Source organism: Pleurodeles waltl, chromosome 1_1 (genome assembly GCF_031143425.1).
Source record: "Pleurodeles waltl isolate 20211129_DDA chromosome 1_1, aPleWal1.hap1.20221129, whole genome shotgun sequence".
NCBI lineage: Eukaryota > Metazoa > Chordata > Amphibia > Caudata > Salamandridae > Pleurodeles > Pleurodeles waltl.
In genome coordinates this window covers 740059274-740072089 of record NC_090436.1, presented here as the reverse complement: position 1 = coordinate 740072089, position 12816 = coordinate 740059274, and positions in this window count along the sequence as shown.

Here is a 12816-nt window from a genome sequence, read left to right as displayed (position 1 = left end):
TCCTGAAGAACGCATGGTCTCGATGACTTTATCACTAATTGTACCTTGAAACTTTTCTGCAATAGTTGATTCTTTGAGAGATCAACCTCATACTTGCGTGCATGCTGATTCAGTCAGCTTATCATGTGTGGTAGCAGCATGTCTTGTAATCTCTTTGCACAAATAAACCAAATCATTTTCTTGACACTGGTTCACATGTTAGAGGTCTAAACATCTCCTAGTTATTTCCCCTAGTTCCACCTTCAATTCGTGACATTTAATGGTCCCTCCTTCTCTGTCTCTTGAATGACAAGAAGCTGATTTTCAGCAATTTGTGTCTTTTTATTTGCTGCTTGTTCTGCATACCATGGGGGAAACAAATCCCATACATTTGTCTCTCCCAGGGCTAAGGGTGTCCTAAGGATAAGTCTCTTTACCTCTCTCAATGTCTGAACAGTTTGTGGTGGTGTTCAAGCAACAATCTGTGAATTCTGCAAATTCGTGATAAACCCTGTTGCAGGTGCTCTTCCTACAACTTCTTGAGATACAGTCTTGGGGCAATGGCAATTGCTATCTGAACCTCTATTGGCTGTGCCTTTGTAACCCTGAACCTAGCTGGTACAGTTACAACTGAAGCAGTAACACCTAAAGGTATTACTGAAGAAACATGGTCAACTTGAGTAGGCACAGTATTTGTAGTTACTGATTGCACAACAGGCTGTGCAATTGGTAATGGTCTCTCAATTTGTATTGCTTTGAGGTCAGGAGGGGCTGTAGACACTGTTGCATTAGATGATGGAGTACTCTCAGCATCAAGAGCCACATAAGGGGGTGGACATGAAGCCCAAATTCATCCAAAATGTCATACCCTGAATCACTTTCAGTGTCTGATTTCTTTTCATCTTTCTCTCCCTTAATTTTTGACTTTTTCGGTTTCTCTGATTTCTCATTAGTAATTGTGGTATATAATCTAGCTCCCTGAACTAAAGCTTTCCTCCATCTATGTTGTTGTCCCTCCCATCAAGCATCTTTGTAATTAAGCATTACACTTTTTATAATAGAGAGTTGCAATCCCACTTTTATATGAGATTTCGAGCTTGCAACTTGTTATGATTTGTAATATGAGATTAATACTCTGAGTCAGAATGATGAATCCAAGTAAGTTTATAGGTGCCCATTTGGCCTGGATATCAAGGAAATTTGTTGATGTCTTTTGTTGGATAAAGATTTTTAGATTTATGAACAGACAACCATTGTGTCATACCATAATACGGTCAGAAGACAATTAATAATATTCTTGACTAAGGTATTGAAGGCTCATGTGCATATATGTTTACCACCTCATTAGCAAGAATGATGCTGGCAGGAGATAATTGTCAGTATTATTTAACGTGTGCGCATTAGTGTAAGTTAGTATATGATTATAGTGACACCTGATAGTGGGTACAAAGAAGGGTATTCATACCTACAAGTACTCATCAAAATGAATCCATTATTTGGGTCAGTAAGCGTAATCTAAATGAAGATGACACATTATAAGCACATATTCTCCTAAACTTGTCAATTTGCACTTGCATGTCACAGTTAAGATTCACTGTTATAGTTAACAGTGAATTAATATAGTCTAATACATGTTTTCTGAGTAAGATGAGTACTGCAAAGCTATTCAGTTTGTTTGGAAGGCACTGGTCAATATACAAATAGTTGATGTAAGCGTTACATCTGTTCATATAACAGAGTGCCAAGTTCTGCGAAGGGTTTAAATAAAAAACAAAACATCAAACATGGGTACACATAAATCGTGAAGTATTCATCATGATTCCAAAGTTCATGTTAAGCTTGGAGCACAAAATATACGAGAGAAGTGGCAAGAGACCGAATAAACATGCTGGTATCTCGCTGTAGAGGATGAGAGAGATTGAAATATCACATTTCTGATAGCAGGTCTTTTTCAGAGGCAAAAGAACGAATAGACATCCTGTTATCTCTGTATAGGAAAGGAGAGAGAATATGATATTGCTTGCCCGATAGTGGTTCGCTAACCAATCTTGTGGCTGCTGAATGTGACGGGCTGAATCCCTCGTTGTTTTTATGGTGTTCTAGTCCAGCACCATGTTGGATATATGGGGGTCATTCTGACCCTGGCGGTCATTGACCGCCAGGGTCAACGACCACGAGAGCACCGCCAACAGGCTGGCGGTGCTCTCAAGGGCATTCTGACCGCGGCGGTTTGGCCGCGGTCAGAAAGGGAAAACCGGCGGTCTCCCGCCGGTTTTCCGCTGCCCTCAGGAATCCTCCATGGCGGATTCCGACACCCCATACCGCCATCCTGTTCCTGGCGGTTCGCCCGCCAGGAACAGGATGGCGGTATGGGGTGTCGTGGGGCCCCTGGGGGCCCCTGCAGTGCCCATGCCAATGGCGTAGACACTGCAGGGGCCCCCGTAAGAGGGCCCCACAAAGAATTACAGTGTCTGCTTAGCAGACACTGAAATTCGTGACGGGTGCAACTGCACCCGTCGCACCTTCCCACTCCGCCAGCTCCATTCGGAGCCGGCTTCCTCGTGGGAAGGGGTTTCCCGCTGGGCTGGCGGGCGGCCTTCTGGCAGTCGCCCGCCAGCTCAGCGGGAAAGCCAGAATGGCCTCCGCGGAATGAGGCCCATTGTGGTTAAGAAGTCCTTCTACTATTTTTATTATGTAACTAGTCAGGGAGTCCTACTTCTATTTTCAAGGTCCTGGTTAACTGTTGTAAGTGTGAAGAAATACCAGCCGCCATATTAGATAGACCGTGAAAGTGAAGGAAACACGCTGAATTATAGAAGGTAACAGAGTGTCACTCTTTTTGAAGTTAAAAGTCCAGATTTTAAAGGTACCCATTTTTGGATGCATTTCAAATGTTCATTAATTGTATTGTTCTGTCTATTTAACTCGTGGATACATAAAGCTCCGAACCGAGGTCCTTCTACTATTTACGTTACCTATCTGGTCAAAGAGTCCTACTTCTATTATCAAGGTCCAAGTTGTCTGATATGAGTATGGAAAAATGACGGCGGACATATTAGAGGGGCCGTAAGGGTGAAAGAATCATGCTAAATTATAAAGGGGTAGCAGAGTGTCACTCTTATTAAAGTTAAAATTCCAGATTTTTAAAAAGACAATGCGATAAGTATCTACAGTTTAGTGGGTACCCATATTTCAAATTTATGATTGTTATCTCATCTGCCTATATGTGGGTGACAAAAACCCTTACATAGTAGATCTTAGTGTTCTTTGAAGCTCAAACATGGATGAAGAGTTCAGGCATTTTATAATGAGTATAACTCGTGCAAGGTGAAATTAGATATATTTACAGCAAGGATATCTGAAAGCTAGAGATGGTAAGGTTAACTCCTGGGTACATGTTGCTCAGGTTGTATATAAAAAGCAATAGTTTACAATGCGTCAGAGTGATGTATCTAACATCCTATATACAAATGATGTTTAGAAAATCATTTAAACCTTTAAAAATATATAAATAAATGGTACCAAAAGTACATTGAGATGGACCATTGTTGACATATTAGTATTTTATAGTCCATCAATGGAGCCAGTAGTGTCATTCTGGGTCCTTATTGAGGCCATGTCGGACTGTGTCAAAGCGGATGATAAGCGTGCTTCCACTTTGTCATAGTTTTAGTTCAAGGATGCCACCCAAGGGTGTTGTTTGAGTGTTATTTAAAGCACAGAATTTAAAATGTATGTATGGGGGTGACAATCGTTTATACAATTCATATTTTTGAATGAATCAAAAATTATTTCAACAATTCAGTTCATATTGCACATGTTTTAATTCTGTTCCATATCCGTCAGTTTCTCAATAAGCCCTTCTTTAAATCACTGTGTGGCTCTGTACACAGAATTTCCACTCACAGTGCAATGTTTCACACCAATGGACCAATCCTAGCGTGGCACAAATTACCCAACAACAGGCTCCTTGAAGTGGTCTACCCTCCTTCACAATTTCTTCATACACTCACAATGCCACAATTCTACAACTCTATGCAACATAAAATAACAATCTTTGTCTGCTCCTCTAAAGAAAACATAAAGAACAATTCAACAACTGAAATATTCAGGTTTTTACAACACACGCAAATGAAATCTCAACGTTGGGAAATCACCTAAATCAATGCAGTTTCACCTTTGCATATCAGGTTCAGCCAAAATGGATTAAAACTAGAACAATCACAACAAATAGTTACAGTCTCTATCCCAACTGTGCAGTCAGCAGTACCTTACAACCTGCACTCAAAAACCTCTTAGCAGAAAAGAAAAACCATAAACAATTCTTGTTTATCTTTATCTAACCTGGGATCTTAGACTACTTCATAGTCTGATAATCTCTTCAACTTCTTGACAATAAGCACATACGCATCATCAATTCATCTAATCAATTCTCAATAATCATACCAATTGCAATGCAAGACCCTGTTGATACTCACATCTCTGATTTGCAACGGCCTTCAAAACCACACTCTGCCAATTTTCATTATTTGGGATTTGGGCTTTGGGCATTTCTCCTAATCAGGGCAATTTGCTACAACTCCCCTTTCTCATAATGTAAACCATCCTCTTGCTGCCAAATTTGCTAGAAGGTTGCGACATATGGTTCACAATTACCAGCTTACAAGAAAGTCTTACCAACTCATGGAAGTGATGTCCCAGTGGATAGGCCATATGGATCTTGGATGTTTAATGAGGTTAACTAGGTGATGTATATAAATTCATTAATCATGGCCATTTTTAGCTTTCTCAGTCACTAATGAGTGTTTTATGAGAGTGCAAAAGTTTTATTAATGAACATCTTTATATGCTCTTCTTCATTGAAGCAGTAACAATTTCATCAAAGTTATCAATAATCAATGTTTCATAAACAATTCAGAAAGCTCATTCTGTACAGGAAAGAATCCCTATTCTAAGAGTGGGGATGGTTAAAGAGGAGAATGAAGCATCAAGAAAAAAGCTGTCAGTTAGATCCCATAAAGAGTTATACGATGAGAGGTCAAAGCATAAAGATTCAAATTCAAATATCAGAATCAAACAGAACAGAATTTCCCTTAGGAGAGTTTCAAGAAATGTCAATAAAATCTCAGCATGAGCTGTTTAGACTCAGTCAGGGTTAGTGGCAAGTGAGAATATTTGATCTTCAGTGTGATGTGGGGTATGTGCTGATTTACTCTAGGAACACACTTTCATTTAACCCTTTCCCCACCAAGGATATAACGGTTAGGTCCTTGGCTGTGGTGCTGAGGTGCCAAGGACGTAACCATTACGTCCTGGTAGAGGCCCTTGGGGAAAGTGCTAGCGATCGTGTTACAGGAATGCCACTAGACAGCAGGGTTCTGCCGCCCCCCCTGGAGCAGATCGGCCTATATTAATTAGGCCAATCTGCCCCCACGGGGCAGAAGCCACTAGACACCAGGCAAGGGTAACTCCCCAGGGGGCAACTTGTTTATTAGGCCTTTTCTGCCCCAGGGGCAGATCGGCTTATATTAATTAGGCCGATCTGGCCCCAGGGTGGGCAGAAGCCACTAGACAACATTTTTTTAAAAATTTTGTTTATGTTGATAAGCGGAGCAACCCCTTAGGCAAGATTCGCTACCCGGGGGCAATTTTATTCTTAGGCCTTTTTGGCCTATTTTTCCTAGGCCAATCTGTCCCCAAGGGGGGTGGAAACCACTAGACACCAGGATTTCTTTTTGTTCCGCCAATTCCATGCATGGCGAGCGACCCCTTAGGCAAGGGTCGCTCTCCTGGGGGGCAAATTTATTTTAGGTCATTTCTACCCCCCTTGGGGGCAGGGGCAGATTGGCCTATTTTTGTAAGGCCCATCTGCCAAAAAAAGGGGCCAGAAAACCCACTAGAGACCAGGGAAGAATTTATTTTTAAAAAAAAGAGGGTGGGGGTATGGCCATACCCCCACCCCATATAAATGGAGACAAAGTTGTTCTGCCCACCGGTGAGCAGAAGGGGCAATTACCCCTGATCCACTCTACAGGGGGCAGAAAGCCTAGCAGATACCAGGGAATAAAAAAAATAAAAAAATAGTGAGGTGGTGGCAACCAACCAGTATAGGCATGGTTATGCCCCCCCCTAACTGAAGGGGGTAAGTAACAGTCTTTCAGCTCTCCCCCACACACTAAAACATCTTACTGCACGGCAAGCAAGAGTACATTTGATTATTATGGGTTTTGGTTTTACATTTGGGCAATGAGAGCTTGTCTAACTCTCAAAATCGTCCCACTTAGAACGGTGAGGGCTGCACTTTTTGGACTTTGGGACACTGCCATCTAGAAAAATCAATGAGACCTAGACACATCTGAAAACTAAACATCTAGGGGAGTCCAGGGTGGTGTGCTTCACATGCACCCGCACCATTTTCTTACACACAATGCACTGCAAACCTCCAACTTTGCTTGAAATCAAACATTTTTCTGACATTTTTGTGATGGAACCCACCAAAATCAGCAGGAATCCACAAAATTCCTGCCACCCAGCATTGTCGCAGCTATACCGATAAAAAAATTCTGCCCTAATTGTCAGCCTAAAAGAGTTTTTTTCCAAACTGCCCTTTTGGACCTGTTTTGGTTCCCCTCATTTTTTACATGTTTTTGTCTCTTCCCTGTCACAAGTACTTGGCCCACCTACACAAGAGAGGTAACATTTTTACTAGGAGACTGAGTGGAACGTTGGGTGGTAGGAAATTTGTGCCAGTTCAGTGACCCTACACAGAAATGTGGGAAAAATTTGATTTTGTAGCTAAATTTGAGGTTTGCTGAGGATTCTGGGTGAAAAAACACTGGAGGATCCAAGCAAGTCACACCTCCCTGGACTCCCTCGGATGTCTGGTTTTCAGAAATGTCTAGATTTGGTAGGTTTCCCTAGATGGCTGCTGAGCCCAGGACCAAAAATGCTGGTGCACCCCTCTCTCCCCCCTGCAAAAACAGGTCGTTTCGTATTTGAGAATTTTTATGTGTCCAGGTAGTGTTTTGTGGCATTTGCTGTCTCGGGCACTAGGCCTGCCCACACAAGTGAGGTACTATTTTTATCAGAAAACCTGGGGGAACACTGGGTGGAAGGAAGTTTGTGGCTTCCCTCAGATTCCAGAACTTTGCAGCACCGAAATGTGAGGAAAAAATGTTTTTTCCTGCCAAAGTTTGAGGTTTGGAAAGGATTCTGGGTAACATAACCTGGTGAGAGTGCCACAAGTTACCCCATCCTGGGTTCTCCTAGGTGTCTAGTTTTAAAAAATGTATAGATTTGCTAGGTTTCCCTAGGTGCCGGTTGAGCTAGAGGCCAAAATCCACAGCTAGGCAGTTTGCAATAAACAGGTCCGTTTTCTTTGGGAAAATGTGATGTGTCCATGTTGTGTTTTGGGGCATTTCCTGTCGCGGGCCCCAGGCCTACCCACACAAGTGAGGTACCATTTATATCTGGAAACTTGGGGGAATGCTGAGTGGAGGGAATTGGTGGCTCCTCTCAGATTCCAAAACTTTCTACCACCGGAATATGAGGAAAAAGTATTTTTTGCCAAATTTTGAGGTTTGCAAAGGATTCTGAGTAACAGAACCTTGTGAGAGTCCAACAAGTCACCCCATCCTGGGTTCCCTTAGGTGTCTTGTTTTAAAAAATGCACAGGTTTGGTAGGTTTCTCTGGGTGCCGGCTGAGCTAGAGGCCCAAATCCACAGCTAGGCACTTTCCAAAAACAGGTCAAATTTAAATTTAGAAATGTGATGTGTCCATGTTGCATTTCCTGTCGCGGGAATTAGGCCTTCCCACACAAGTGAGGTACCATTTCTATTGGGAGACTTGGGGGAACACAGAATTGAAGAATGAGTGTTATTGCCCCTTGTCTTTCTCTACATTTTTTCCTTCCAAATGCAAGACAGTTTGTAAAAAAGATGTCTATTTGAGAAATGCCCTGTAATTCACATGCCAGTATGGGGAGCCCTGAATTCAGAGTTATGCAAATAACCACTGCTTCTCAACACCTTACCTTGTGCCCATTTGGGAAATACAAAGGTTTCCTTGATACCTATTTTTCACTCTCTATATTTCAGCAAATGAATTGCTGTATACCTGGCATACAATGAAAACCCATTGCAAGGTTCAGCTGCTTTATGGGCTTTGGGTACCTCGGGGTCTTGATGAACCGACAAGCCCTATACATCCCCGCAACCAGAAGAGTCAGCACACATAACGGTATATTGCTTTTGAAAATCTGACATTGCAGGAAAAGTTACAGAGTAAAACGTGGAGAGAAATGGCTGTTTTTTTCACTTCAATTTCAATATTTTTTTATTTGAGCTGTTATTTCTGTAGAAAAACCTTGTAGGAGCTACACAAATGACCCCTTGCTGAATTTAGAGTTTAGTTTACTTTTCAGAAATGTTTAGCTGTCCGGGATCCAGCATTAGTTTTATACCCATTTCTATCACTAACTGGAAGGAGGCTAAAAGCACAAACAATAGTAAAAATGGGGTATGTCCTAGGAAAAAGCCAAAATTGTGTTGGAAAATGTGGTTTTCTGATTCAAGTCTGTCTGCTCCTGAAAGCTGGGAATATGATGATTTTAGCACCTCAAACCCTTTGCTGATGCCATTTTCAGGTAAAAAATCTAAAGCCTTCTTCTGGAGCCCTTTTTCCCATTTTTGTTTTCAAAAACCTAAACTTTAGCTGTATTTTGGCTAATTTCTTGGTCTCCTCCAGGGGCACTCACAAACTCTGGGAACCTCTAGAATCCCTAGAATGTTGGTAAAAAACCGACGCAAATTAGGCGTGGGTAGCATATGTGAACAAAAAGTTATGAGGGCCTAAGCGCAAACTGCCATAATTAGCACCTGAGGGAGAAAAGGTCTGACAGCAAAGGGGTTAAACATATTTTAAACAGGCTTTAGCAACATGTTTTATTTTCCATTCTTCAGTCATTCAATCAGCTTGCTGGGTTTCTTGGGAACAGAACCCTCCTTGGTCTCGAGCCTGGGATACACTAGCACAAACAGCAACAATATGTAGCCACATTAATTTCTTATCATCAAGTGTTCTTACTTTTTGTGTTATAAGATTCAAGTCCTACTTAAAAGAATACATTTTGTCTATGAGAACACTCTTAGGTTATCTATTAAATATCTAGTCATATTCATTTTATCAACAGCTGTTACTGTCTGTTGGAATAATACACATTCTTTTTACCACACTGTGTAACTTTGCGTCTGGTTCATGTCATCCATATTCTTCAGGAGTTTGAATTTTCAGGTTTAAGCTTGTACTTTACCTCACTGGTATACGAGATCTTTAGTCATAGTTCTACAATGCTTATTGTTTAATCAGAAATATTTGCAAGGATACATGTCAGAGATTTACACAAGTTACAACATTTTATTGAAACAGATGCCTATGTGAAGGTCAGGAAACATTACATTTCGCATTCTTGAACTAGGTCAGTTGTCAGTGAAAAACGATCACCCTCACTACAACCATGGTGGTCGGTGATAAAGTGGCGTCAATACCGCCAACAGGCTGGCGGTAACTACCGCCAAATTATGACCATGGAGGTGATATCTCAGATAGACAGCCACTTTACCACACCGACCACCAGGGCGGAAACAACAGCCATCACGGTGGTAGCCGCCTACAACCAGGCGGAAGCCAATGTTTCGCCACCGTATTAAGAGACCGGAAACCGCCACCTTTTCCAGGGCGGTACCAACAACATCAAAAAACTGGCAGATACAATGCACAGAAGGGAAAGGACCCACCTTTGGAGACACAAGGAACAAGCACGCCACCATGAAGGCCGAGCTGCATGTCTTCCCAATGCTCTTTTACGTCCTGCTCCACCACTAACACCAATGATGGCGAAGACGATGACGGTGAGTACAGCTGTCTGGTACACAATGGAGGGGGGAAGGAAAAAGAGAGTGACACACACAACCACAACACCCCCAACACCATACGCACAATCAGATGCAGTAATAAAAAATATTTACCCCGTACCACTGATGAATAATGCAAGGAAAAACAATTTCGCAAAAGTGAATGTAATGAGATCAACACAGTAGAAATAAGAAAATGCAATGTAATTGTTATATAAATATGTACAGTTCAAGTGACACTGCCCAGTCTTCATTGTGCGTGGGCCACAGGCCAAAGTCCAAGGCCCCATTTGTCAGCTGCAGCAACATGGAGAGAACACTGCAGGTGCATCAGCTGGAAAATAGGCAGGCACCTCAGGTGGACGGGGAACAGAGGGGCACCTCAGCCGGCAGATTAAAGAAGACCACTGGTTCTGGAGGGGGCAACATGCCCTGTGCTTGGTCCTGGGGAGTGCAAGGCCACAGTCTCTCAAGTGGGTGACTTGCCAACTGGCTCTGGAGGAGGCAACATGCCCTATGCTTGGTCCTTGGGGAGTGCAAGGCCACAGTCTTTCAACTGGGTGACTTGCCCACTGACTCTGGAGGGGGCCTCATGCCCTGTGCTTGGTCCTGGGGAGTGATGGGCCACAGCCTCTCGAGTGGGTGTCTTGCCCACTGGTCCTGAAGAGGACATTGTGCCCTGTGCTCTTGATCCTGGGGAGGATGGGGTTGGTGGGTGTCTTACCCACTGGTTCTGGAGGGGGCATCATGCCCTGTGCTCTTGATCTGGGGAGGCTGGGGTTGGTGGGTGTCTTATCCACTGGTTCGGGAGGGGGCAATGTGCCCTGTGCTATTGATCTGGGGAGGCTGGGGTTGGTGGGTGTGTTACCCACTGGTTCGGGAGGGGGCAATGTGCCCTGTGCTATTGATCTGGGGAGGCTGGGGTTGGTGGGTGTGTTACCCACTGGTTCTGGAGGGGGCATCGTGCCCTGTGCTCTTGATCCTGGGGAGTGCAAGGTCACAGTCTCTCAGGTGGGTGTCATACCCACTGGATTTGCCGGGTGCAGGCCGCACAGCAGCCCATGGACTCTGGACTACATACAATCTGCCGGCGGTGATGGCTGCTCAGTGGTGGTAGTGGTGCTGTTGCTGCTGGTGGTGGTGGAGGGAAGCTCCAGCCCATCCCCTGCAGCCTCGGACGGCTGCTCAGTGGTGGTAGTGGTGGTGCAGCTGCTGCTGGTGGTTGGGGGAAGCTCCAGCCCATCCCCTAAAGCCTCGGACCACTGCACAACCATGGTTGGTGGTGGGGGCTCTGTCTGAGTCTCTGCCCCTGGCTCCTTGCCCTTCCTGGCAACAGCTAGGGCTGGCTCCTTGCCCTTCCTGGCAGCAGCAGGGCTGGCTCCTTGCCCTTCCTGGCAGCAGCTGGGGCTGGCTCCTTGCCCTTCCTGGCAGCTGCTGGGGCTTGCTCCTTGCCCTTTCGGGCAGCAGCAGGGGCTAGCTCCTTGCCCTTCCTGGCAGCAGCTGGGGCTGGCTCCTTGCCCTTTTGGGCAGCAGCTAGGGCTGGCTCCTTGCCCTTCCAGGCAGCAGCTGGGGCTGGCACCCTTTCCTTGAGGCTGCCTGGTGCAGGCTCCTTTACCCTCTGCACAGGTGCCCTGGATCCTTTCCCAAAACGAGTGGGTATGGAGACTTCTGGGTCTGTGGACTCAGTGCTTGCCTGGGTTTTTGCCACCCTGGCCGGACCTGAAGACGGGGGGAGGAGTAGGGAAGAGGTCAATGGTGGAGAGTCAAAATTCTTAGGAACACTGGGGTGGGAAGAGAGAGAAAGTTTAGGAGTGGAAGAAAAGGGAGTGGTTGTAGGAGGTGTCGGCTGATTTTGGATGCAGGTGCATGGGCTGGACACTGTAGTGAGGTGAATGGCTGTTAGGTGTCTGAGTGCTTACCTTTCTGTACTTTAGGAGGGGGCAGACACAGAGGGAGGGGACACAGGGAACGTGTGTATGGCTTTTGTGGAGGTGTCTGCCAGTAAGGTGTGTGTTCTGCTAAGTGTGGTGGTGATGCTTGCAGTGGATGAGGATGTAGTGCATGTAGATGTGTGTGTGTAGACAGAACTGGGGGGAGGTAGAATAGGAGGAGGAGGGGGTCACAGTGGAAATTGTGGATGTTGGTATCTCTGCATCTGGATGGTGTTTGTGTGAGTGGAATGAGGTGTGATGCTTGTGTTTTCCGGTGCCACTCTTGTGTGTTGTCTTGTGTGCATGCTCCTCTGTCTGTGTGCTTGGGATAGGTTGGGGTTGAGGGGAATGGGATTGGGAAGAGGACGTTGGAGGGTGGAGGGTGGAAACAGGGACAATGGCTGCCATCAGAGAGGAGGCCAGAGCCTGGATTGATCTCTATTGGGCCAGCAAGCCTGTGTGAATTCCCTCCAGGAATGCATTAGTCTGTTGCATCTGGGCTGCCAGCCCCTGGATGGCACTCACAATGGTTGACTGCCCTACAGGGATGGATTTCAGGAAGTCAATAGCCTACTCACTCAGGGCAGCAGGGCTCACTGGGGCAGGGCCTGAGGTGCCTGGGGCGAAGGAAATGCCCACCCTCCTGGGTGAGCGGGCACGAGCAACTCGATGAGGGGCTGCTGGGAGGGCGGTGCTTGTATGGGGGTTGCGGCTGTAGCTGGGGTGGTCACAGAGGTGTCCGCCACCACCAGGGAGCTTCCATCGGAGGAGGTATCTGTGCCTGAACTGTCCCCTCCAGTCTCCGCCGGAGTGCTCCCCTCGCCCACCGTCCCACTGGTGCCCTCACCTTCAGTGGACTCTGCCTCCAGGGTCCTCTGGGATGCAGCTTCCTCCATCGCCAGTGCCTCTGCTCCTCCGCCAGATGATGCTAATGCACATAAGGACAGGGTGACAAAACACAAAGGGGGGGAAGAGACAAAGGATACATTGGGTC